General features: G+C 40.5%; 1 protein-coding gene across 4 annotated transcripts in view; it reads right to left on the bottom strand.

Moving 5' to 3' along the window:
- Positions 1–24,746, bottom strand: part of LOC100386657 (uncharacterized) — a 118,253-nt gene that overhangs the window by 85,614 nt on the left and 7,893 nt on the right. Inside the window, exons 2-4 of one of the 4 annotated variants that reach the window (XM_078354910.1) lie at positions 9,111–9,185; positions 8,655–8,749; positions 360–384 (exon numbers count right to left, since the gene is read on the bottom strand). The gene's annotated coding sequence lies outside the window, so the exon portion shown is untranslated. The remainder of the gene's footprint in view (positions 1–359; positions 385–8,654; positions 8,750–9,110; positions 9,186–24,746) is intronic. The other 3 variants (XM_078354908.1, XM_078354911.1, XM_078354909.1) reach the window with 3 other exon arrangements.

The following is a 24,746-nucleotide window of genomic DNA, read 5'->3' as shown; positions in this document are numbered from 1 at the left end:
AGACACAAAACAAAGCTACAATAAAAAAGCATGTTAGTACTGGTATAAAGGCAGAACAGCAAAGGCATGAAATAGAATGAAGCACAGATTAAAAATTCTTGCATAAATGGCCAAGTGAGTTACTTGCACACAATGTATTGATGCATTATCCACGAAAGTCAACAGGTAAAAGCAATTTAAACTTCTTGGACCAAATAAATGAAAAAATATAATTTGAAATATAAAGACTACGAAATATTACTCAGCTTTTATAAAGCAGGAAATTTTCTATTATCTACCATAAAGACAAATTTTGAAGACATTATGTTAAATTTAATAAGCTGGTCACACACACAAAAATACTGTAGGAATATACTTACATGAAATATCTAAAGTAGTTAGTCCCTTAAAAAGAGAAAATAGAATGACATTTGTAAAGGGCCAGTCAATGGGAAAAATAAGTAGTGAGTTCATGTGTATTGCATATTTCTTTTACACAAATAAAAATGTTCTAGTGATATGCTGCTAACAATATATTTAACATAACAAAATTATAAAAAAATTCAAGATTATAAATTTTGTTATGTATTTTTTACAATTAGAAACAAAACAACTATTGACAACCAACCAATAAAAAGCAAGTATATAAGTCATAAAATGGGGCAACATTTACACAGGCAAACAAACACAAAAATAATTATCCTGGCAATAGATATACGGCTGATTCATATCTGACTTCTGACCAAGCATTGTCTTAATTTTTACAGAGCTGAATACTGGCATGTAAAATTTAATACAAAAATAAAAATGAAAACGCAATTAATTTGACATATCCTGCTCTAAAATGAGACACAGGAATGTAAAACTGGCAGAACAAAATCTAACAAAAAAAATTAACAAAAAATTGAATAAACATAATGTATTACTTAAAAAATTATTATTCTAGATAGCTACTGCTTTCAACCATGACTGCACATTCATAAAGAGCACATATTTTGGTGGCTTTTCTTATTTCAACTTTACTTTAGATTCAGAGGCTACATGTGTAGGTTTGCTACATAGCTGTATTATGTACTTCTAAGTTTTGGGGTACTACTACTACTCAGGTAGTGAGCACAGTACCTAATAGGTTGCTTTTTGGTCCTTGGCTCCTTCTCTTCCTTCCTCCTCTAGTGGTCCCTAGTGGCTATTGTTTTCTTCTTTATATTTATGTATGCCCAGTATTTAGCTCTCACTTATAAGAATATGCATAATTTGGTTTTCTGTTTCTGCATTAATTTACTTAAGATAATGGCCTCCAGCTGCATCAACTTTGCTACAAAGAACATAATTTTGTCCTGTTTTTATGTCTATGTAGTATTTCAAAGATATGTGGTATCTATGTGTATAGATACCACATTTTCTTTATCCAATCAACCACTATTGGCACCTACGTCGATTCCATGTCTTTGCTATTGAAGCCCATGAAGTTTGAATCATTAGTGTACAATTAAAGCAATACCATTTCATAGAAAATGCATTAATATCATTCATAAATACTTTTTAAAAATTTTTTATTTTTTATTGTGTTTTAGGTTTTGGGGTACATGTGCAGAACATGTAAGATAGTTGCATTGGTACACACATGGCAGTGTGTTTTGCTTCCCTCCAGTTAGAATGATGATCATTAAAAAATCTGGAGACAACAGATGCTGGAGAGGATGTGGAGAAATAGGAACACTTTTACACTGCTGGTGGGAGTGTAAATTAGTTCAACCATTGTGGAAGACAGTGTGGCGAGTCCTTAAAAACCTAGAAATAGAAATTCGATTTGACCCAGCAATCCCATTACTGGGTATATACCATAAATACTTTTATGAGAAAGTTGGAAGAAACAAACAGTTAAATAGTACTGAATTATCTTCCATATTATATCATTATTTTGCTGCTATTTTTACACAAAATGTAAAGGTTATAATGCTTTAAAAGCAAAGCAAACTAGTACATTTCTAAATAATATGAACAACGTAAATATTAAACAATATGGTATAAAACACTAACATACAAAGTGAACAATTAGAAACAAATGTATATAATTATTCACATAATAAAATTTGAGAAAAGTGAAATGCTAATAACTTTTTATATTCAGTAAACAAACATATAAAAGATTTTAATGAATGTGAGGTGCCCATTAATTATATAATACACTTTTTATATAACATATACATTTAAGCACATTACCTCGGAATTTCTGAAATTACAGGCAAAGTTGGAATACAGTGAATCAGAAAGTAAAAAGAACAAAATATAGGACGTAGTCCTACTAATCTTCATAGAAAAGAAGATAAAAATTATAGTATAGTCACAAAAAAATAGGTAATTGGGAGTTTACTATATGCTGGACAGGGTTGTAAGTAACCTATGATATTAGTGTTTTTAAGAAATCTATGAAGTGAGTAAATAAAATCAACTATTCAACCATAGAATTGCCATACAGCATTTAAATCTGTAAGCTCCTATGCTTAGTTCCTACTAAGAAAAAAATACTTTTAAAGTCAAACAGATGTTTAGATTTTCTTGTACTCAATTAGATTCTTTGTGGTCTGATGAAAGTTCTCAGTCTATTTTCTCTATGATCACCTGACTGGAAATTATAAAGCAGAGAACACATGACATTTGTTGCTGGTACTTCTGGAATCTGTTAACCAAAGTCTAATGTTTTCCCTACTCCTCTCACAGATATCTAATGTAGATCTTTTAAAATAGCTAAACACAGTGGTCTCTAAAAACGCGTGAAAATTTTCCCACGTACCTTAAAGCAATGAAAGAGCAGTAAGATTATATGAGTACTCACAGGGTAATAAAAGAAGTTTGCCTTCCACTGTGAATGCATCAACAAATTATTGAATGAACAGAAGACTTAGAGAATTTAAGAGCATAGTAAGCATACATCAGAAAAATGTTCTCCATCAAAGTAAGAGAAATAAACCTAGGCTTTTCAAGAATCAATTCCATTGGAACACAGCATTCCAATCCATATTTTAAACTCTGGTTTTCTCCTTCACTTTTGGAGCTTTCATATGTGTTATCTGATAAATTATTCATACTGAGCATATGGCTATTCTTTTCCCTCTTCACACATTCCTGGAATTTTCCCTGAAATTTTTCTATGCTGCACAAGGTAACCAGGTCTAGCTTACAGACTGTCCAACACAACCAACACAATGATAAAGTTAATGCTGAGAAGAAAGGCAAATGCTTGTCACAATACTAGAAAAACTGCAATGCCAAAGTCAACTAGGGAAGCAAGATTCTAGAATCTGAAAAGAAAATCTCTTTAACTTAGAAATAACATATAAAAGTAAAAAGACACAACTGAGAATATGTTTGTGAAACACTAAAAGTTTATAGCCTGGATGATTGCTATAGCTAGTCTTTAAGCAAGTCTTTTAATATCAGATTAGACAGCTTATTTATTACTTTCCAAACTTCATCAAAGGATCTCAGGACATAAGAAAAAAGGCAGAAAACATATCCTACTTGAAGAAACAAAATAAATCCCCAGAACTTCTTAAGAAAAGAACATCTGTACAACTATCTGACAAAGATGTCAAAATAATGATACTAAATATATTCTGTAGCAAAAAGAAAACAAAGATAACAAAATAAGAAAAAATATTCATGAAAAATCTGTGAACAAAAAGATAAAAACTATAAAAAACAGTAGAAATTGTGAAACTGAAAAAATGCAATTGATGAAAAGTTTACTAGAGAAACAACAGGCTTAATAAACCAGAAAAAGTAATTCAGAAAACTAAAGAAATATTATTTATAAATGTTGAGGCATAAAAAAAAAAACAAAAATTTGAGAAACCTGAACATGGAATATGAAACTTACTGGATACTATCAAGTAGACCAATATTTGCTTTTTTCCCCCCTTTTTCTTTTTCTTTTTTTTATTTTCTCAACTAGACCAATATTTTCATTGAAAAGTCTATGAAGAAGAAAGCAAAAAGTAGTAGAGATATTACCTGAAAAGAAAAGGGACTCACTAAGAACGTCCCAATTTCAAAGTGATGAAAAAAATACTATTAACCAGAGACACTTAATCAGTGAGAAATTTACTTTAAAAATAAGAAAAAACAAAAAAAATGGGCACTGCAGCCTATGCCTGTAATCCCAGCACTTTCGGAGGCCAAGGTGGGCAGATCACAAGGTCAGGAGTTTGAGACCAGCCTAACCAAAATGGTGAAACCCTGTCTCCACCAAAAATACAAAAATTAGCCAGGTGTGGTGGTGCATGCCTATAATCACAGGTAGAATGCTGAGGCAGGAAAATCGCTTAAACTCAGGAGGCAGAGGTTGCAGTGAGCCGAGATTGCACCATTGTACTCCAGCCTGGGCAATAGTGCAAGACTCCATCTCAAGAAAAAGAAAAAAATAAAGATGTTCTATAATTTAAAAAAGCTAAGGGTGTTTATTACCCCTAGAAAAGTCTTACAAGAAATACTACATGGAATACATTATGTTGGCAGACACGGTGGTTCAAACTTGTAATCCTAGAAACTTGGTAGGCTGATGCAGAAGAATCACTTCAAGCCAACAGTTTGAGATCAGCCTGGGTGATATGTTGAGACCCCTTCTTGAAAAAGATACCTTTATAATAATTTTGTTTTTCAAGTAGAGTGTTTTTAAAACTCGCTAAAGCCAAAGTCTGACTGAAGTCATTTTGAGAAGGCAGACCTTCATTCATGTGGCAAACTTGAGAACCCTTGATCTCGGCTAAAGAACAATAAATGATTCACCTATCTTGGTGCCACTTAAAATTCTGCAGTGACTGTAATTAACTCCAGCTCCTTCTAGCCATGGTCTAGCAGTGGTACCTGCACATGTGGAGATCTGGAGGGAGATGCCTATTTGTAATTATAGAGGTAGGCCTGCAGACCTTGGTTTTTACTGTGCTCTCTGAAACAATTCAGTAACTCAGTTTCCGCACTTTTAGCCACACTCTGTGGCCAGTTTTGCCCACCTAGAAGCCCACAGAGTGACCTGTGGGTCACTGCCAGGTGCTCAATAAGCTCACACTCACCCACACAGCTCATATTAGGTTCACCAGATGTTAACCCAACTGCTGCTGGCCCTGCAAATCAAAGTCCTGAAAGCAGTCCAGTCTGCCAAGAAATAAGACAAGATTAACAACTATCCAGGCTGTGGGTAACTACACACCAAAGACAAACCCCAAAGCAGAGCAAAAACAGTCATGTGACCTACGTACAACCCCTCTCTGCTGCAAATCCGAAGAGATGCTATTAGCCAATCAAAAGGTGATCTTACCTGCTGAAACCAGTCTATGAAATTAGAAGTGGTGTTTGCTCCTTCAGCTGCACAAAAACCAGTACAGGGGTACATTATGTCTATTTTTAATGCTTCTGTTTTAACATAGTACTGGTAGTCCTAGGCAGAACAATTAGGCAAGAAAATTTTTGAAAAGACATCCAGCCAGATTCAGTGGCTCATGTCTGTAATCCCAGCACTTTGGGAGACTGAGGGGGCAGGATCGATTAGTCAGGTATGGAAAATGCACACCTATAACTGTCAATACTTGGGAGGCTAAGATAAGAGAACTGCTTGAGCCTAAGGGCTAAGGCTTCAGTGATCCATGATTACACCACTGCACTCTAGTCTGAGTGGCAGAATGAGACCTTGTCTCAATGAAAAAAAAAGGAGAAAAAAAGGCATCCAAATTGAAAGGAAAGCTGTAAAAATGTCAGTTTTTAGATGGCATTATATTACACATAGAAAACCATGAATAGCATACCAAAAGACTTTTTCAACTAAAAAACACACTTGGTAAATTAGAGAAATATAAAATTAACATACAAATCATTTGTATTTCCATATACTAACAAAAAACTGCCAAATAAAAATGTAAAAATAATAATCTCATTGAAATAGCATTAATAATAAATTTCTTAGCAATATATTTAACCAGGGTGCAAAAGCTTTATATTGAAATATTTAAAATATTAATAAAAAAATTGAAGATGGCACAAATAAATGCAAAAATATTTCATGTTTATGGATTAAGAAGATAAATATTGTTAAAGTGTCAAATTATTTAAAGTAATCTATAGATTCAATACATGCCCTGTCAAAATTCCAGTAACATTTTTTAAACTAATAGAATATGCAATCCTGAAATTTATATGAAACTACAAGAGACTTGCTTTGAATAGCCAAAGCAGTTTTAGGAATAAGAACAAACCAGGGGGCATTATACTTTTTGATTTCAAACTACATTTGGAAACTATTGTATTAAAAACAGGATGGTTTGTGCATACCAATGCATACCATAATCAATGGAACAGAATGGAGAGCCCAGAAACAAATCCGTCTATATAAGATCAACTTATCTTTAACAGTAAGGCACTGAGAATATGCAATGCAGAAAATATAGTCTCTTTCATACTTCCTTCTGGGAAAACTAAATAGCCACATGTAAAAAAATAAAATTAGACCATTTTTCTGATACTATATTTGAAAATTAACTAAATATAAAATAAAGACTCTAAAGTAAGACATAAAACCCTAAAATTTTTTTAAAGAAAATACATGAAGAAACTTTAATATTGGTCTGGAAAATTAATTTCTGGATACAACAGCAAAAGTGCAATTAAAGCAAATACAAATGAGCAAACACAAATACTGCATCAAACTAAAAAGCTTCTGCACAACCAAGAGAACAATAAAATGAGAAAACTATATCTGGTAAGTTGTTAGTATCCAAAATATTTAAGAAACTCATATGAATCAAAGGAAAAATTATAATAATAATTATAATAATAATAACAAGATTGAAAAATAAGCCAAAGACTATATAGGTGATTTTCAATGAAAACATACAATTGGTCAACAGGCATAGAGAAAGGTGCTCAGTATCACCAATCTGGCAGTTGCAAATTAAAACTATGGTGAGATATTACTTCACACACATTAGAATTGCTAGTATCAAAAATAAAAGTTATAACAAGTATTAACAAGTATATATTTTTTTAAATGCTGTACATTCCTGGTGACTTGCAATGTTTTAGTGTCATGATGAAAACCACCATAATAAGGGTTCTATAAAAAAATGTAACAGTACTACTATACAATCCAGCTATCTCATTTCTGCATATACCATAAATTTAGTATTTCAAATAAACATCTGCACCTCCATGTTCCTTGAATCATTATTTACAATTGCCAAGATATAAAACAAACCTAAAATGTTTCTGGATACTGAGTAAAGAAAACATGCTAATACACTAAATAGAATATTGTTCATCCCTAAAAAATAATAAAACCTTGCCATTTTGACAACATGTATAGACCCAGATAACATTATGCTAAGTGAAATATGCCAGACACAGAAAGACAAATACTGTATGATCTACTTTTATAAAGAAAATAAAAATGTTGAACTCCTAGAAGCAGAGAGTATAAAGATGGGCGGTAGGGCCTGGCTGGAGGCAGGGAAAATGAGAGATGTTGTTCAAATGGTACGAATTACTAATTATAAAACAAGTTATTATGACCTAATATACAGTTTTATCACTATAGTTTATGTATGCTGAAAATTTGCTTACAGATCTTATTTGTTCTCACTACACAAAAGGTAACTATGTAAGGTGACAGATAAGTTTGTTCATTAATTTAATTTGATTGTATTAACCATCTCACTATATATATATACATGTAAAATCAATACATTGTATACATTAAATGTAGGTATTCAGATATTATTTGTGAAAAGATCCACATGTTACAAATACCTACATATATACACTTATACATATATGTACTTGCATGTATACACACACACACACATATATATATGAATGACAAAGTCCCAGTAAGCCTCATCCAAAAACAACATTGTAAAATTACAATCATTTAAAAATAAAGTTAAAATTGAGAATTTAATACATGCTTAGCGGCATTTTAAGCTCCTCAATGGCATAGTCTCTTTGAAAAATGTATGAAGCTGATACACTGAGCTAACTATATTACAGTTGAGGCATTTTGGGGACATAGTTTAATTTACCAATATTAGTTTATATAAAAAGTACAACATTTTCAAGTTACATAATTTTACACTTTCTTATATTTAGGGAGATGCTTAAGTGTTTTGTAAAATTACTGATTATAAATTTTTATAAAATCCCATTTGAAAACCCTGTAGGATAGAAAATTATAAAGCAGAAACATTCATCTTTTTGTGGTGTTCCTGGGATTTCTGAACCAAATCCCAGTATCACCAAAACTCTCATATATTTTAGACATTATCCAAAACCAACCTTAAAAGTGTGTAACATAGTTTCTCAAAATACAGATATTACTATTTCTCCCAAAGCAATGGAAGTGCATTTAGATTACACATTCTTTTAAGTTATGAGTAAAACTATCACTATAAACTAAAAAACAAGCAAACAAATAAAAACCATAAGTGAAGGGGAAGTACTTAGAAAGTTAATGAGAATGAGACAGACACATCATGAGATGCCCTGATGTGAAAGCAAGAGAAAGAAATGCAGGTTACTCAGAAGCTATTTCATTGGTGGAGAGCCTCTCAAACCATGTTTCAGTCTGGCTCCCTCCTTGACACAGGGAACTCTCATTTGTGTCATTTGCCTCATTAGCTCCCACTTACCTGGGTATTTGGCTACTGTTTCCTGTCTCTTCACATTCCAGAGCTCTTTTTTTGCTCCAGATGGGTGATCAAGTTTGGCTTGGTGACAGCAAGACCTGTTTTATTAAAAAAAAGAACATGACTCTTGCTAGAAGTCTAATTACCAATCTAGTACTGTGCTCAGTATACAAGAGAGAATATTGTAGAAGATTCTAGAAAATTAATCTCAATATACTGTTTCCTAATAGGAACTTTAGAATATTTAGAAAGTATTTTGAATTTTTGGGTTGATAGCTCTACTACTCAGTAATACTTAATGACAAATTGGTGGTGAAATTTGATTTTAAGGTGTGGGCAACAATACTTTATGCTACTAAATTTCTGGTATTACCACTAATTTACACTGATGTATACAAATCAGCTCAAAAAAAGGGAAAGATTATTAAGATAAAACATCTTGAAAAATTTATCTTGTACCTCAACAGATACTGTTGTTCTCTTTCTTTTTTCTTAAGTAGTATTCTGAAACTCATTCATGCAAAGCAGAAACCCCTAGAAAACAGAAGAAAACAAATTGTGTGGAAGGTGAATTGTACATTGAAGTTATTCTCACCCAGGAACACCAGGTTTCTGTAGTTCTCTAACATCGTATCCCTATACAAATGCTGCTGGGCCAAATCAAGGCATTCCCACTCTTCTGGAGAGAATGCTATGGCCACATCCCTGAATGTCAACACTCCCTGTAAAATATAACATATTTAGCAAGTGGTCATAGAAAGAATTCTCAGGCCTGGGGAGGATGCATGACTATGCTGACCCCAAAGGTCTCCAGGAGAGACTGCCCAGCTCCACCTAAACCTATTGGTTCTGTTCTTCAATCTTGCTTCACTAAGAGAAGCTGTCTCATGTGGAGGTCAACAGCACTGCCAGGCGAACGTAGATTTGAGTTCTGCCCCACCACAAGAATGCTGTGCAACCCTGCAGCCTGCAACGGAGAGTAAAAGAGGAGGCTTCACCAGAGGTAACACCAGGGGAACTGTGTCCTGGAGGGAACGAGGGGCATGCGCATAGGAAAGGGTTCCAGGAAGGTCATGTGAAGCGACGTAGAAAACAGGTGGGGTGGAACTGGAACAGGGCCCAGGCAAAAGGGGAGCTGATCCCAGCTCTTCTTCTGGAAAAAGCTGCTTAAGAGCAAAAGCAGCCCCTGCTTGCAAGCAGCCCTCCCAGCTGCTGACCTGTGTCCCCTGATCACTTCTCCAGGGCATCTCAAAGAACAGTCCTGTCCTGTTCCATCTGTTTCCTCTCTCAGACCCATCAGTGGTCTCACTGGAGAGCATGGGAGGGCAGTCACCTGAGACTCAGGGAACCGAAAGGGGCTCAGTGACTCAGCAGTCTCCTGCATGGAAGAAGTACCCACCACCTCACAGGAGGGCCCACTTCCCGCAGTCTCCTAACTTTCCAAATTGTACCCTGAGCCTTCCCAACATTTCTTTGCTGCATCAGCCACTCTTTGACGCCAGTGTTCCTGCCATCTTCTGTGGCCTGGCCTGCCATCCCCTAATGGAGCATGCTGCCCGGGACTCGGGTCAGGATGGGTCTGGCCTTCTGCTGGTTTGGGCCTTGCTATGGGTGGTGGGTCCCTGCCAAGGATGCTAAGATCCTTTGCACAGGGCCAGGTCAGTGCTGTGCCATCTTTCTCCTCATTGCTGCAGGTGGCAGCATCAGCCTCCCAGCACGCTGTTCTTTTTCTGGCCCCTCTAAACATCAGGCACCCCTTGAGACTTCCAGATCCCACAGTGAGCAGAAAGATAACTGCTGCCACCATGGAGCATCACAGTCTGGTCTAGGCACCAACGCCAGTGAGCTGGCACATGTACCAGCACAGAAGAGCAAACCCCTGGGCAGGGGTGGCAAGGACTAGGACAGCAACCAGATCTCTGTCCTGATGGGAGGCCAGCTTCCACCCGAGGCTCCCAGCCCCCTGCTTGCCCCACACATGCCTCTGCAGAGCCCGGCCCAGTCTTCTCACATATGGCCCTGCCTTTACCCACTTCCCTACTGCACCATGGCCATGGCAACTCCTCTGTTCAGAAAGGCTCTTTGGGGTGTGCAATGTAGGCTAAGGTCCCAGCCATTGGCTCAGTCCTGAACATGCTTCCTGGCCATCTCCTCCCTTGCTGGGCTGGGGGATTTCAATACACATACACACTCACACTCACGTACATTCAGACTCACCCAAATACACTCACACTCACATATACTTCACTCAAGCCTCACCTTCTCCCAGCTGGCAGAGCTCTACTGAACATACCAGGCACCATTCCCCCCTTTTCTTGGCACTAAGTAATCAGCAGGTGACTTCATCGTGGTGAGTACATCCTAAAGTGAACTTACACACACCTAGACAACAGCTCTGCTCCACATCTGGAGGATGTGGTCTAGTGCCAGGTCTGTCACGCAGATCCTGGCCGATGGATAAAATAAGTACTCAGACACAAGTATGCAGTATAAGAGCAGCTAGGTGACTTCCTGGCTCTAGTGGCCAGAGAGCAGCCTGGAGAAGCTGGAGCTGCTAGCCCTTATTCAGTGCAGGCATAATGCCAAAAGTCTGCAGCAAACACAACCTGTAGGTAATTAACATTAATTGTTCCCTTTTCATGGAACTTCAGGCACACAAATGATCAAAGGTTCAGTTCCCGGTCAACATAAGTAAACAAGTCTGTTTATGATATATTCCTCTACATTCCCTTGGACCTACTCCTTCCCCTCAGTCTCAGGGTTAAGGCAGCTGTTCTCCCCCCAGGGGCTCTGCGGAACCTTCCAACTTTTCAGAAAGTTTGTGTCCTTTCCCTATAGTTTTTTCCACCACTCTGACCACCAATCCACCACAGTCTAGCCTATTGCCCCTGGCTACAAAATTGGGCAGTATGCACGGTACTGAATATTGCAGGCAACTATAACACAGTGCTAAGCATCTGTGTATCTAAACACATCAAAACACAGAAAAGGTGCAGGAAAAATACAGCATTCTAATCTTACGGGACCACTGCACTACATGCGGTCCATCATGGTTATGCGGTGCAATGATGGTACTCCCTGTGCATGGGGCCTCTAACCTTTGCAGGCCAACTCCCCTGCTCTAAGATGCTCCTAGGTTTCCCCAATTAAAGCAAGTCTCTCCTGCCCACACGCTTCCAGAACCGTAAGCTTAGACAAGGGACACTTCCTGAAGTGGATTTGACAGAAAAGTCAGCTGTAATGACTGGCCCCTCACCTCTCACTACATTCTTAACACCTAAAAGGTGGAGGGGTCATGCTGTGCCTTCCTGGAGGCAAGCCTGCAGTAAATATCTGTTGAGGGGATGGGTAAAATTCAGAAGTTGAGGGACGTGGGTGGTGGCTGAGTTCAGAGAGGTGCTGTCAGCATGGGGAGAGCAGTCAGACACAGCTCCACTGCTCAGCAGCAGTGAGGACAAGCTAGCAAACCTCCCTGCACCTCAGTGTTCCCATCTGTAAAGTTGAAATAAGAGCACCTAGCCTGAGGATTTTACACAAATGAGAATGTGCAGGTGAACCACACTCTGTAACGGGAAGCCATTATTTCATCTCTTATTATGGTTATTATTTCATTATTACTATTGAGACAGAGGGACAGGCTGTACTTACAAAGAATGGTGGTGGGTGGGGAAGGAAGTCAGGCAAGGCTGTGAATTGGCAAGTGTGTTGCAGGCATAAAATCACAGTTCTTACATCCTGCCCTGTCAAATAATCTTTGTCAACCAAAAAAGTATATATTTCACCAAATGTTGGCTATACTGCAGTACATATGTTACCCATTTTCTCTCTCAACTCCTCAGCTAAGCAGCTTCCAACATCCAGGATAGAATAGTATTTCAGGCCAGTAATGGTGGTGGTTCATTCCTGTAATCCCAACACTTTGGGAGATCAAGGCAGGAGGATCCCTTGAGTTTAGGAATTCAAGACAAGCCTGGATAACATAGCAAGACCCTATCTCTACAAAAATTAAATAAATTAGGTCAGGTGCAGTGGCTCACGCCTGTAATTCCAGCACACTGGGAGGCCAAGGTAGGTGGATCACCTGTGGTCAGGGGTTTGAGACCAGCCTGGCCAATATGGTGAAACTCTGTCTCTACTCAAAATACAAGAAATTAGCTGGGCATGGTGGCACATGCCTGTAGTCCCAGCTATGCAGGAGGTTGAGGCAGGAGAATAACTTGAACCTGAGAGGTAAAGATTACAATGAGCCAAGATTGCACCACTGCACTCCATCCTGGGTGACAAGAGTGAAACTGTCTACAAAAGAAAAAAAAGGAAATTAGCTGGGCCTGGTGGTGTGCACCTGTAGTCTCAGCTACTCAGAAGGCTGAGATGGACGCATGGCTTGAACCCAGGAGTTCAAAGCTGCAGTGAACTTTGATGGCACCACTGCACACCAGCCTGGATAACAGAGACACTGTCTCTGAAACTAAAAAAACAGTATTTCACCAATTCTTAGTCTCAGCTGTCATTTTTTAATGTACAATTTTACACACAGCAGGTAAGTACACACCTGTAAAAACCCTCTTACGTGGTTGTGAATTAAAGGATGTTTTCTGGCAGCTAAGAGTCAACAACAAATTAAATCATTAAAGTCAACTGACTATGAATGCCAACTCAGAGCCTGGCCTAAAAGGAAATGCCAAGTCCATGGCCTGGTGAGAGTAAGTAAATTAACAATTTGCACCTTTGATCAACAGCTTCACCTGGCTCATTCGGCAGTTGTAGGGTCTGCCCCTCCACTCCAGAATTCTCAACTCCATGGAGAAAGCCTCCAAAGCCAGCACAGGGGTGTACTGTGGGCACAGAGGGTTCTAGTTCTTAGCAAGGAAAAAACTCAAAGGGAGGAACAGTTGCAAGAACACTCACCTAGGTCAATCAGTCTGGGACCCTCTGACTACAACACTGCCATTTGGAGGGTGTGGAGAAAATTTAAAGGGCCAGTTCATCCCCAAAACTACACAGTCCTGGTTAAATATTCTCAGTGTGAGGGCCTCATCATCAAGTTTTTTCTGTTTTATCTTTTCCCTTTGAAGAGAATGAAATAAGACAGTTTTCTCTTCCTTTGGAAAAAATAAAATTGAAAAGCACTTCGTCTTCAGATGATGAAGGAAAGCCTGCTGAACATGGTGGTTCACACCTGTAATCCCAGCACTTTAAGAGGCCGAGGCTGGTGGATTGATTTGAGCTCAGGAGTTAGAAACCAGCCTGGGCAACATGGCAAAACCCAGTCTCTAATGAAAATACAAAAGTTAGCCGGGCATGCTGGCACACATCTGTGGTCCCCGCTACTTGGGAGGCAGAGGCTAGAAGATCCACTGGAACCTGGGAGGCAGAGACTGCAGTGAGCTGAGATTATGCCACTGCACACCAGCCTGGGCAAAAGAGTGAGACCCTGCATCAAAAAAAAAAAAAAAAAAGAAAGAAAGAGAAAGAAAGAAAAAAAGAAGGAAAGAAAGAAAGAAAGAAAAGCCAGTTTGATATGGATCGTCGTAATAACAGATCCTTATTGATGTCACATGAGAAAAGCCTTTTCTTCACCCTCCGATAAGTGGAGGTGAGGATGCAGTGGGGCCCCATCCCTAGTGGTGCCCTGACTGCTGCCACCAGCCAGTGGGTCTGGGCTGGTGGCTCTGGGCCATGTGCCTGTTTCTTTGCCAGATAGAGAAAATGTTCCCATCTGTCAACTGCCTTCAAAGGCAGCTGGAGAGGCAGACTGTGCTCCTGGCTGCTGTGCCAAGTACTCAGCCTTTAACCAACAGACTATGTGCCTTGAGCTCAGATTTCAGGGGCTGGGAACATGACAGAGAACAGGAGAGACAGAGTTCCTCCTGCCTCCCAGGAACCCAGGGTGTAGCATCCACAGAACACAAGGCTGGCTTTGGAGTCTCTGGTCTGATCCAGGTGCCTGTTCTCCCTAGGGATCTGACCAATCATTTTACCTCTCTCCTTCTCAGGTTCCACATCTAGAAACAAGCACAGGGACAAAGATGTCATCAGTGGTCCCACAACACTCCCTTACTGCTGCTTAAGATCTGCACCCTACATCTCTCCCCAGGGCCCAGAGCCACCTGCCCAGGGCCAGGTGACAGCAGGCAGGGGTGATGTCTCGCTGCCTCCTGTTCTGGGAGACTAGGTTATCAGAACCAGGGAAGCATGGCTCTGAGTCAGCAGAGTAGGGGACAGGAAGCTGTGAAGATGGAGCTGGGAGGAAGGGCCAGTGCAGAGGAGCAGGGCAGGATGCTGGTCTGAGCAGTGTGCAGCCAGTCCAAGAGGCTGTATCCAGTTGCTTTCTCCAGTCCTGCTGGAACAGAGTGGGATGGGATCAGGGGGGTGGGTGGGAAGGAGGTCAGATGCCCTCTTCCTCCAGTTCTTTATTTCCAGCCAACTGGAGGTGATTCAGCCACTACTATGGGTGCCACCTGGCTTCCATGAGTTTGTCACACTGTGTCCTAATTTTCTGTGTTCATGGGTGCCCAGCTGCAGTTGAGCTGACCTGGAGGGAGGGGCTTGGATTTATTCATCTCAGTCCCAAGGCAACACACAGAAGCTCAGCAGACAAAATCTGATGGTGCCCTAGCCCCAGAGCTGGTCTTCTTTTCAACTGTATCTACATGTGGGGTTTTATGGGGCCTGGAGGGTCTCCTGCAAAGTGGTGGGTTTTGCCTCAACTGACACAGTCATGGCCCACCAGGTTCCATCCACTGGGCACCCCCACTTCTGTCCTGGCTCCCTGAAGGTGGCCTCAACCTGCTGGCTGCACACACCCTGCCTGCTTCTTCCCCCTACTCCCTGTCTCCACCCAGACCTTCACCTGTTCCAACACCTATTCCACATACTTCCATCAGCCCCTTCTGCTCTTCCTCAAACAATCTCAAGCCAGGTTCCTCTTGATCACTTCATGCCCATATCACAAAGACCATCTTCTAGCTAGGACCAGCTCCAAGCACTCCGTGTAAGCACCCAGACTGTCTAAAAGTGTCTCTCCTCAACAACCTGCCACAGCTTCCTACTGCCTCTCATAATGTAGCTCATTCTACTCTACCTTCAACAGTGATTACTGAGAACCTGCTTGTCAGCTGCACCCTGGGAAACAAGGATAAATAAAACAGGCACAGTCTCTGACCTTTCGGATCTACTCTAGGTAGTTAGGGAAGACAGACTATCAATCAAATAACCCCACAAAGAGAAAACTATAAAAGGCTAAGTGGAAAAGGTGTCCATCCTTGCCTGCGGTAACAGAGAAGCTGAGCTGGTTTGTCAGGAAAGGCTTCTCAGAGGAATTAATGCCCCAGCTGAGATATGAAGAGGTACAGAGGATGAAGGATTTGGAAAGAGCATTCCAGAGAGAGGGAACAGCAGATGCAAAGGCCCTGAGGCAAGATAATGTATCGCCTGTGCAGATGACAGAAAGAAGAGCCAAGGGGCCACTGGGCAGAGGGAATGGGGAGTGCAGGCCTGGGAGGCATGGGGAACGGGTTTGCTGTCAGCTGCCTGGAGCAGCCCCTAATCTAGCCTAGCTTCTTATGAGTGTGCACAAGAGAAGTGACTTTATGTTAGCCCAACCTACACACAATCACTAAATAGATTCTGCTATGAAGTCTATGTTCCACGCCACAGGCAGCGCAGATGGAAATCCGACACAAATGTCTGTGGTCATCTGTAACCACTACTTCCACCCAACAGCTTGTGGTATCAAGGACTCAGACTTTTATAAGAGAAAAAGTCCAAATAGGCTTTAAGAGCTAATGGTCTCAACTTTATGCAGGAGTCTGACCAACCCTCAAGGTCACCACTTGAATGGTGATGAAGCCCAGCCCAGTATGAAAAACAGTGGACAGGTCTCAGCTCCCCTGCTCCCATCAGCCACTGGTCACTCTCTGGGCAGGCAGACATCCGGGCAGTCACTTTTGTTTTGGGCCAGTTTGTAACCCAGACCCCACATTCTATTTACCAAAACAGCTTCCCCTTTCATCCCTAAATTGCCTTAACTCAAGAAAGAACATAAACCCCAAAGCCCCACCCTCATGTTTCAGATCCCTGAGCTAGATAGACCTACAGCCTCTCAACTATGGCTCAGTCCACTTTGCCTCAGGGTGAAAGGCCACTCCTCCCTCCCTACCCCATGGCCCCAAGGCCTAGACCACGGATGTCCAAACACTAACACTAGCCCGGATGCTGTGGCTCACCCTTGTAATCCCAGCACTTTGGAAGGTCGAGGCAGGTGGATCGCCTGAGGTCAGGAGTTCAAGACCAGCCTGGCCAACATGGCAAAACCCCATTGCTACTAAAAAGATACAAAAATTAGCTGGGCATGGTGGTGCACACCTGTAGTCCCAGCTTCTCAGGAGCCTGAGACAGCTTCCTACTGCCCCTCAAGGAGAATCGCTTCAACCCCGGAGGCAGAGGTTTCAGGCCACTGCACTCCAACCTGAAAGCTCTTGGCTCAAAAAAAAATTAAAAAGTAGGAAGTTTTAGAAAGATCCATCCCTCCCCTAACAGGGAATGCTTTCTCATTAAATGAGCTTAGGTGTATTTCAACATCCCTGCCCCCGACACATACCCTAAACTGTAGCATGTAGTATTAATAATAATAATACCTACTATCTGTAGGCCACTTAACACTTTACAGAGCACTTTTATACCTGTTGCAAGCACTTGCTAATTAATAACTATTGTTTAGCACTGTTAATTTAGTGACAGTGTTACAAATTGGCTGGCTGTGCACTTCTCTCTCCTTAGATCAGCCAGCCAGTCATGCAGTCATGCAACCTGCCTACAGGATCTCTTTGGGTGTGAAATTTTCACTTGTGGTCTCTACTCTTAAATGTCTGAATCTGGCAGAGATTAAATGATAATAGTAATTACAGGATCACTGAGTGCCTCTAATGGGCACTTCACATGCTTATTTTTCACATAATCCCAACATATTTTTATATCTCCATTTTCTAAATGAAGCAGTTGATGGGTGGAAAGGCTAAGAACTTCAACCAAAGACATTCAGAGAAATCAGAGTTGGAGTCAAGATTTGAGCACATGATGATCTGGCCCTGTGCCCTCACTCTTAATCACTATGATTACCCCTCTCACCTCTGTGCTGGGAACACATGATCTCTTAACAATGTAATAAATAAAAACTCTTTTACCTAAGAAATGTGAGAAATGCGAGCAACCTCTGAATTATTAGGCCCAAAGAGGCACAGAAATGAAGCAGCAGTCATGTCCCACCCACTCCTCATCTGCATCCTTGAGCCAAATAATTTTTTCTTGATTACTTGCTGTTTGGAATCTAAACTAACTGATGCCATGGATAGCTATATATTAACCTGACCATTCTGCATACGAGACAATGTAATTTATAGATTGGTAGTTCCACAAGATACAGCCAATCACTAATCAATGAGAATTCCTGACAACATTGGCCCACTCCTTGTCCTGATTTTGACTTTATAAACCTTATTAAAAAGGGCCAAGTTCATATCTTAGGTAACTTGTATCTGAGTCTTACAGGCAGCTGTCCTCACCTTGGCTCAAGTAAATTCTTTAAAATTCTATGTTTTGCCCCAGCTTTTTTTTAAGGTTATTTTTGGTGCTGTGAGCAGGATTCAGAGAGACACTTCCAACTATCCAACACCCCTCCTGGACTTAGCAACTCGCCAATAAAAACTCTGTGTATTCTTTTGGCTCCTGTACATTGTCAAGTGAAAGGGTTAAAGTATTCCTAAACTCAGATCTCCCAATTATTCTGAGAGGTCTAGACTTTGCTTGAGTTGTTCTTTTCAACCCTTGCTTTCCAGAAAGAAAAAAAAAGTTTTCCATTTTTGGCTACAGTCAGATTTAGGTTTCAAAATTAAAAAAAAGGGGGGGGGTTTCTCTACTTCTGCCTCAAGACAGGAGGTCTGGGTCATAATATTAGTAGACTAGCACTGGTGGTTTCACTTCTTGTGACACAAAATTACATAACATGCTTCTAAAATGTGGCTTCTTTTGATTGCTTCTAATTTGATCTTACCTTTTTATTTGTGACCAACTCCCATTAGTTTCAAACCAAACAGTGTATGACAGTGTACTCTCTCACCTCAAAGAGAAAAGGCAATTTCTCCATCTGATTCATCTAGCTGCTCTAGGCAACTAGAGACTTTGTAGAGGTGTTAGAATGTTATTTAGTAGTGTGTACCAGTCTCACAGGGCCTCCCCAAAAGAAAAACACCTGCAGAGACTTTTAGCTAAGCTGGAAGATACATAAGCATTGGTCACCCAGCACCATGATTAGCAACTCCCAGGTGACTCCTTGGGGAGTGATGCTCATACACAGCACACTTATACCTGGTACATTATGCTAGCCATGTTCTCTTTTGAAAATTTTTTAAATTATAAAAAATGTGATCATCACAACTGTGCTTTCCCTTCTGGGTAACATCCCTAAAAACATGACCTAAATCTATGCATAATACCTATGGAACTCCATTTTGCAAATGCCTAGGATGTTGAATATTCAAGATTGTCATCATCTTCCATCTTTGGATTTGTTAAGGCAAAAGCTGAAGAAAATATTTCAGCAACACTATACTAACAAGATTAGGGCTCTACGTAATAGGCTAATTGGACTGCTCTTAGAATGCATGCATTCACGGAACTATCAAAACAAAGGGATGGAGAAAGATTTACCAACCAAATGGAGAGCAAAAATAAATAATAAATAAATAAAAAGCAGGAGTTGCAATTCTTGTATCGGATAAAATAGATTTTAAAGCAACAAAGATATAGTGGGAAAAGGATCAATGCAACAACAAGAGCTAACGATCCTAACACCCAGATAGGAGACTTAGATTCAATGAGACAGAAAATTAATAAGGATATCAAGGACTCGAACTCAGATCCAGAACAAGTAAACTTAATAAATATTTATAGAGCTCTCCACTTCAAATACACAAAATATACATTCTTGTCAATACCACATCACACCTACCCATTAGTTTAAATGAAACATTGATTGGCCATTATTAATACCCAATTTTTTTCAAAATAAAGCAATATTTCCATTTACTCTCCCTCTTTCTCTTCCTCTTTCTTCCTCTCCTTTACTTATTTTTTTTTTTCTTTCCTTCTCTCAAAAAAAAAGAAATCAACTTGTAAACCTCTAGATCCAGGTCGGCAATGTCTCTTTCATTGCTTGATTTCCTTTCTTCCCTTCCCTCCCTCCCCGTTTCCTCCCTTCCTTCCTTCCTTCCTTCATCCCTTCCTTCCTCCCTACCGTCCTTCTTCCCTTCCTTCCTGCCTTCCTCCCCCCCGCAAAAAAAAAAAAAAAAGAAAAAAAAAATTGGATATAGACAATCCTTAAAAAACACACTGTGAATATAAATCTGCTCATTTTGAACCTTGATTTTTTCCATTTATTGTTTATGTACATGTTAGGGTTAGAATAAGAATATTTCTATAACCTTAGAAAAAACATCAGTGATGAAACTGTTGCATTCATTGCAGCTCAACAAAAAAGCTACTGATTCACTAGCTGAGACTGTACTAGAAAATCATACTGCTTTAGTTTATATATTAGGTGGGCAAAGAGGTATATGAATGGTTGCAAATACCTCTTTATAGTATGTACATAATGCTTTCTATGAAGTAGAAACTCACCTAAAAAAAAAAATTAGGAAAGAAGCCATTAGGCTGCCACGTATCTGAAGAACCTGGATTTTGTTTTCTCCCCAATGCACTTAGTTTGCTCTGTAATGAAATAGCTTTGTTGTTGTTGTCATTATTCTGGCAAACAAATTTCTCCTTTTATAATGCTATTTATTTCTTCATGTTTAACTTGTTCCAAAAAAATTTAAATCATGATATTACAAAGAATAGAGAAGATAAAAACAAGCCACAGAAGCTCCGTAAATCAACGAGTTGACTGTAGTTTTATTTTTGCCACTCTGTGATGCCATCACAATTTGGCTTTTTAGACACTTTTAACATTTCTCACTGACATTATCTCCTCTTTCTCCCCACCCAATGTGAGACAGAACTATCAGGGAAGGAGACTTCCCAGTCAGAAAGACACCCTAACACTTAGATTTTGATCACTGATGCTTTCAAAATTAGATTTTGATCAAAAACAGAAAAAGAAGAAATAAAAATTGGCTGAGCATGGTGTTTCACACCTGTTAATCCCAGCACTTTGGGAGGCAGAGGTGGGCGGATCATGAGGTCAAGAGATCGTGACCATCCTGGCCAACATGGTGAAACCCCATCTCTACTAATATACAAAAAAATTAGCTGGGCGCTGGAGGACTCAAGATGGCGCTGTGAGAACAACCCAGGATTGGAGCTCGCGTTGTGTCCGCGGAAAGGTGAGTCTGAGCTGCATTTGCAGACTGATCTTTGTTGCCCACGGAACGGGGAAATTCCCAAGTGAAGAGAAGACGCTGGACGCCAGGCAGAACCTCCGCCTGGCGAAGCCGGCAGCCGGGGTGGCGGCGGCTGGCCCTACCCAGCGCTCCCCACAGGGCGCGCTTGTCTGGGTGCCCCATTGAACCGGCAACAGGAGATGTGAGAGGGCTGGACTTGAGACTGAGCTAGACTTGGACAGTGGGCCAGCCAGGGGATCGCAGGGACAGAGCGTTAGGGTTGGCCCAGTGGGACGAACAAAACCGTGATTTCAAACAAGCCCCGGGCAGACGGCCCGAGACGCTCTGAGGGGGAGGGGCGTCCACCATTACCGAGGCAACCCGCCCCAACTGAGATACACGCCCATTGCTGGTGCCAAGGCAACCTGTCCCTACTGAGATACACGCCCACTGCTGACGCAGCCTGCCGTTGCCGAGGCAACCCGCTACAACAGAGAGACTCCACCGCAGGGTGTGGTGGAGACCACAGCAGAGACTGCAGGAACAGGGCTAATCACACAACAGCAGGGTGGAGACTCGGCAGCCAAACAGCGGCTAGTCTGTGTCCTAGCTGGGCAGGACCTCAACGGACATCCAAAAATAAAGCCCAAACCCCTCAACACAGAGCATTTGAGACAAAAAAAGGGTTTTTTAATGAGCTCTGTTGCTGCAGAATCAAACATAGCAGCCTAACAGCCCTGAATGAACAACAGAGCTCACAGCTCAGCAATTAAGCCCCTATAAAGTACAAACTGTCTCCTAAAGCAGCTCCCTGACCCCTCTATATCTAAAAGACTGACATTAGGCAGGCATCATCCTGGGACAAAGATAGAAGAAAAAGAAACTGGTAGCATCCCTCGCTGTGCCACAGCTGCTAGAGGTGCACCCCAGACAAGTAGGGTCTGGAGCGGACCTCAGCAGTAGTACAGCGAAGGGGCTAGACTGGTAGAAGGAAAACCAAGCAACAGAAATACTTCATCATCAACATTCTGGGTGTCCACTCAGAGACCCAATCGAAAAGTCAGCAACTACGCAGACGACCAGCGGACAAATCCACAAAGATGGGAAGAAACCAGCGCAAAAAGGAGGAAAACACCCGAAACCAGAAGACCTCGCCTCCTAGAAAGGACCAAAACTCCTCACCAGCAAGGGAACAAAGCTGGACAGAGAATGACTGTGACGAAATGACGGAATTAGACTTCAGAAGATGGATAATGAGAAACTTTTGTGAGCTAAAAGATCATGTATTAAATCAATGCAAAGAAACTAAGAACCTTGAAAAAAGATTTGAAAAAAGATTCTAGGAAATGATAACAAGAATGGATAACATAGAGAGGAATATGAATGAATAAAAGGAGCTGAAAAACACAATACGAGAACGTCGCGAAGCATGCACAAGTTTCAATAGCCGAATTGACCAAGCAGAAGAAAGAATATCTGAAGTCGAAGACCAACTCAATGAAATTAAACGAGAAACCAAGATTAGAGAAAAAAGCGCAAAAAGGAATGAACAAAGTCTCCAAGAAATGTGGGACTATGTGAAAAGACCTAACCTACGTTTGATAGGTGTACCAGAAGGGGACTAAGAGAATGAATCCCAGCTGGAAAATACTCTTCAGGACATCATCCAGGAAAATTTCCCCCACCTAGCAAGACAGGCCAACACTCAAATGCAGGAAATACAGAGAACACCACAAAGATATTCCGCAAGAAGAGCAACCCCAAGGCACAGAATCATCAGATTCAACAAGGTTCAAATAAGGAGAAAATACTAAGGGCAGCCAGAGAGAAAGGTCGGGTCACCCACAAAGGGAAGCCCATCAGACTCACAGCAGATCTCTCGGCAGAAACACTACAAGCCAGAAGAGAGTGGGGGCCAATATTCAACATTCTTAAAGAAAAGAACTTTCAACCCAGAATTTCATATCCAGCCAAACTGAGCTTCAGAAGTGAAGGAAAAATAAAATCCTTTGCGAACAAGCAAGTACTCAGAGATTTTGTCACCACCAGGCCTGCTTTACAAGAGCTCCTAAAAGAGGCACTACACATAGAAAGGATCAACCAGTACCAGCCATTCCAAAATCACACTGAATGCTAAAGAGCATCAATATAATGAAGAATCTACAACAACTAACAGGCAAAACAGCCACTTAGCATCAAAATGGCAGTATCAAATTCACACATAACAATATTAACCCTAAATGTAAATGGACTAAATGCACCAATCAAAAGACACAGACTGGCAAATTGGATAAAAATCCAAAACCCATCAGTGTGCTGTATACAGGAAACCCATCTCACATGCAACGATACACAAAGGCTCAAAATAAAGGGATGGAGGAAGATTTACCAAGCTAATGGAAAGCAAAAAAAAGCAGGAGTTGCAATTCTCCTCTCTGATAAAATAGACTTTAAAGCAACAAAGATCAAAAGAGACAAAGAAGGCCATTACATAATGGTAAAAGGATCGATACAACAAGAAGAGCTAACGATCCTAAACATATATGGACCCAATGCAGGAGCACCCAGATACATAAGGCAAGTTCTTAATGACTGACAAAAGGACTTAGACTCCCACACAATAATAGTGGGAGACTTTAACACTCCACTGTCAATACTAGACAGATCAACCAGACAGAAAATCAACAAGGATATCCAGGGCTTGAACTCAGACCTGGAGCAAGCAAACCTGATAGACATTTACAGAACTCTCCACCCCAAATCCACAGAATACACATTCTTCTCAGCACCGCATCACACCTACTCTAAAATTGACCACATAATTGGAAGTAAAGCACTGCTCAACAAATGCAAAACAACTGAAATCATAACAAACAGCCTCTCAGACCATAGTGCAATCAAGTTAGAACTCAGAATTCAGAAACTGACCCAGAACCGCACAGCTTCATGGAAACTGAACAACTGGCTCTTGAATGTTGACTGGGTAAACAACGAAATGAAGGCAGAAATAAAGAAGTTCTTCGAAACCAATGAGAACGAAGACACAACGTGCCAGAACCTCTGGGACACATTTAAAGCAGTCTCTAGAGGAAAGTATATAGCAATAAGTGCCCATATGAGGAGAATGAAGAGATCCAAAATTGACACCCTATCGTCAAAATTGAAAGAGCTAGAGGAGCAAGATCAAAAAAACTCAAAACCCAGCAGAAGACAAGAAATAACTAAGATCAGAGCTGAGCTGAAGGAGATTGAGACACGAAAAACCCTTCAAAAAATCAATAAATCCAAGAGCTGGGTTTTTGAAAAGATCAACAAAATAGACAGACCACTAGCCAGATTGATTAAAAATAAAAGAGAGAACAACCAAATAGATGCAATAAAAAATGATAAAGGGGAAATCACCACAGATTCCACAGAAATTCAAACCATCATCAGAGAATATTACAGACAACTATATGCGCATAAACTAGTAAACCTGGAAGAAATGGATAAATTCCTGGACTCCTGTGTCCTCCCAAGCCTAAACCAGGAGGAAGCTGAAACTATGAATAGACCAATAACAAGGTCTGAAGTTGAGGCAGCAATTAAGAGCCTACCACAAAAAAAAAAGCCCAGGTCCAGACGGGTTCACAGCCGAATTCTACCAGACACACAAGGAGGAGCTGGTACCATTCATTCTAAAACTATTTCAAACAATCCAAAAAGAGGGAATCCTTCC

This window comes from Callithrix jacchus, chromosome 17 (assembly GCF_049354715.1).
Source record: "Callithrix jacchus isolate 240 chromosome 17, calJac240_pri, whole genome shotgun sequence".
Classification (NCBI taxonomy): Eukaryota; Metazoa; Chordata; class Mammalia; order Primates; family Cebidae; genus Callithrix; species Callithrix jacchus.
This window is presented reverse-complemented; position numbering and strand designations above follow the sequence as displayed.